The following is a 3,836-nucleotide window of genomic DNA, read 5'->3' on the forward strand; positions in this document are numbered from 1 at the left end:
AGCTGGTGGAGGCGTTCACCTTCCTGCTTAACCAATTAGAATCATAAACAAATTGCAAGGGCCAATCACAGATTTGCAACGCTGCTTTTTTAAAATCTGTTTCTCCCTGCACTATTTAGCTGTCATTGCAGGCAAAGACTGCAACCCTCCACCCCCCCTTCCCCCTTCAGTCATCTACTCCAGCTGACCGGTCAGGAGACTCCTTCAGTCTGGTCTTTGGGCTCCTTCGTCACGCCGGTGTCTAGATTCCATTTGGGGGTCTGATGGTTCTCTACCTCTATATAGATGTACGAAATAGTTGTATAGCAATGAAGTCTAATTGCCAAAGACTTTGTACATTTTATTGAGCTGTACAATAAATCTTATTTGCATATCTGCAAACATGTCTCCCCTGATTGAAATTTCAAATATACACACTTCACTACACACATTTGTCTGGGCATTCATAAATCTTATAGCATTTCCATAAGTTACAGTAAATGGCGTCAACGCTGCTACTTAAATCAATAATGTTGATTAATTTTCATTTTGCTGTTAATCCTTGTGGTAATTTTGACATTACTGTAAAATGAACAGATACAATCCCTACTGACTATGGAAACATTTCTGTTTTGCACTCTGTTTCAAGTGTAAACGCACACAATATAACTGTTAGGGTACTAAATTAATAAAGACAACATCGTACACGTGCACATGCTGAGAGTTCATAGCGTTCTTCATTAATATGAGAATTTAAAACACATTTGGTTGCAACAAATGGCAAAAAAGACAGCAATGTATGTGTAATGTGAAGGTATTTATTTAGTTATCATTCATTAAAAATTCTATTACAGCTATACACTGTACAGTGTACACTAATAAAACATATGTTTAGATAGATAAGTATTTATTCTTACTGATACAAATGTTGAACAGTCTCAACATTTCCCTCCAAATCACCCTCATCTAATTACATCTCTGTATCATCATCTTTCTCAACCTTTTTAATCCCTCACTTTGTCTAATTCTGTTGCCCAACGGTGAGGAAATGCATGATAGTGATTTGGCTGGTTTGTGCGTGCGTGCATTCATGCGTTTTTCTTTAACATATTTATGATAACAGTCCATACTGCAGTTTTTGGAGCAGATTCATTTTGTAAATCAATCAATTCTATTCAACATCCACACTTTTTTACTATTCTTAATCATTAGAGACATTTTCCAATTTCTTCTGTGTACTGCATTTACCACAAAAAAAGAAAAGAATTGGATAAGTAAAGTGCGGTGTGAAGACAAACGAGGGTGAGAAGATGAGAGGAGTGTGAGAACAATGAAAGGTGAGAAATGCAGAAAGACACGACAGTTAAATGTCCAACGTCAGGCTTACAAAGAAGGACCAACAAAAAGAATACTGAAATAGTAGGAGCAAACCAAATCCAACCTGATTGTTGTTTGCTTGTCTTTGTAAATAATGTCAGATTTTACATGACGCGCAATATCATTAGCACATGAAAAATGAGCATGTGTGCAACAGACTGCTGCTATCTGCATGTTAGCTGTGCAACCATACATGTATGCAGGAACAGTGGGGTCAATGTGATTACCTTGACTCAAAACCCCATCGTCTTGCTGCTTTTCTAAGTGCATGAGGGTGTCTGAATAGACCTGTTTAAAAATGTATCCGTCTCCATGTTTTGTGCTCCAAACAATTTCTGAGCGAGCACGCACTCGTGTCCTCTTAGGGATTTTCAGGCCATCTGCTGGATATCAATTTTCTGCAGGGTAGAAAGACACACAGGTATAAACAGACACACACACACACACACACACACACACACACACACACACAATCTTGGATTTTTGCTGACCACCTTATTTTGAGAAAATTAAAAACCACTCCCCCCTACATGTACTCTCAGCTCTCTCCTCCTCAGTATTTAAAATTCCAGTATGGAAAAAAGAACACAACCCACGTCTTCAGTCTGAATTCTTGAGTAATGGATCATCCATATTCACCCCACGATCTTGCATGAAACTCATCAATTAGGAATCAAGAGCGTGTGCCACGACACTGATGCAGCTCTCTGAGTCTGACTTTCTGTCTCTCTCCACTTTATCTTTGCATTGTAACGTCTGCTTGAACCTCTCATCAAATTTCTAGGATGGCGTTGCAGGTGAGAGAAGGGAGAAACTATAGGGTGAAAAAGACTTAGAAAAGAGTGATCACCAGCGTGGGTTACTGCCAGTGTCAGTGTTACTATCCTCGTACTAACTGTCTCATGCTGCTGTAAGCTGTCCACCTCAAAGGCATACACATCGTTTCATCACAGACAATCCATGGCCCTGTTTGTAAGCTGCCATGACCTCGGACCTCTCCCATAGCTCTGTGGAAGTAATCCTACCATCATCTATAGGGCTCTGCTTGAAACAAACCCAAAGGACCAGCGCTTGGCTGTTAGTCCATTTTTGACGTTACTGTAAGTGACATTTGAGACAGAATACAAAACAGATGAAGCACTTGGAACAACTGTATCGGAACTAATCTAATGCTGCAGGTCTAGTGAAGCAGGCCAAAGTTAGCGTGGGAGATGGTTAGCGGAGATACAAGGGCAGACAACATTGAAAGCCCCTGCAAAGATAAAAGAGATCACATCTGGTACAAAGGTGCATTTGAACTTAGTTTCTGATTGTGTACCATCACATGGTGCAGCTTGGTTTTATTACAGAAAAAGCTTTGTTTCTTTCTACTTAGGGTAGGGAACTGAACACCTGATGGCTGCTATTATAAGCTAATTTAATTTTTTTTTTAAATTAACCAGTATTACAAAGTACTTTAAAAAAGGATGAATTCATCAGGCAAAAACAATTAAATTGGCAGGCAAAACAAGCAAAATATCAGGATTAAAAATGATTAAAGTTATGTTACAAGACAACAGGAGTACAAGAATATTGAGTACTGTGGGAAATTATACTCAGGTATTGTGAATTATTGTGAGAAATTGTACTCAGGTATTGTTATCATATTTAGACACTGTGAATGAACTATGCATAAGTTATGAAACAGAAAACTATATCAGGCATTGAATGAAGGAGGAAAATGTACTGTTGCTTGGCATCCAGGTGGGGCGTACTGTTGGCGAAACATTACATTTACAGAGAACCGGATGCAGTAAGGCCAGAAAGCCACGTGTCACTCACAATGGAGGAGAACAAAGGGAGATTCCCACAGGAAAAAAACCGCAAAACACGCACACCCACACATTGCCGAAGAATGTAAACAGGAAGTGCGCCCACCCAGCCAATAGAAATACAGTTGCTAAGGTGATATGACCCGCTGTGACGCCTTTAACCAATAGGGCCCCTTAAGGAGACCTTATAGGCCGGTGTATGTGACTGTTACAGGCCTTTTTGTGAAACCTCTGAGCTAGTCAGTTCCATTGAGACCCCGTGCAGTATTTTTTTCCGAATGGATGTTGCTTGTTTTTATTAATAAATCGTTTGGTTATACATAATCAAAGCTAGAGTGATTCCCTTAGCTACTTGAGTCCCGACGTTTGGACCCTCCAAGTGGAATTCGCAACAGTACATAAAACATTATGTGAAAAACTGAGTGCAGAACTTTAAGTGCAGAACCAATAACATATGGACCATTACCACATAAGAAAAGAGCTTTAAGAAATTTAGTATTTCACAACGCGGCCATTGGACAAAGCAAGTTTTTCTATTGTGTGTTAAGTTTTATTTGTAGAGAGAGACTCCTTAGTTCAATTTTATCAGACATTAACAGTCTGAACACTAAGGCCATTTTTACAGTTCATTGTGTGTCTGGATTTATTTTATAAAAAAGCTTGTAAAAC

The sequence above is a fragment of the Etheostoma spectabile genome, chromosome 15 (genome assembly GCF_008692095.1).
Source record: "Etheostoma spectabile isolate EspeVRDwgs_2016 chromosome 15, UIUC_Espe_1.0, whole genome shotgun sequence".
NCBI classification, from domain to species: domain Eukaryota; kingdom Metazoa; phylum Chordata; class Actinopteri; order Perciformes; family Percidae; genus Etheostoma; species Etheostoma spectabile.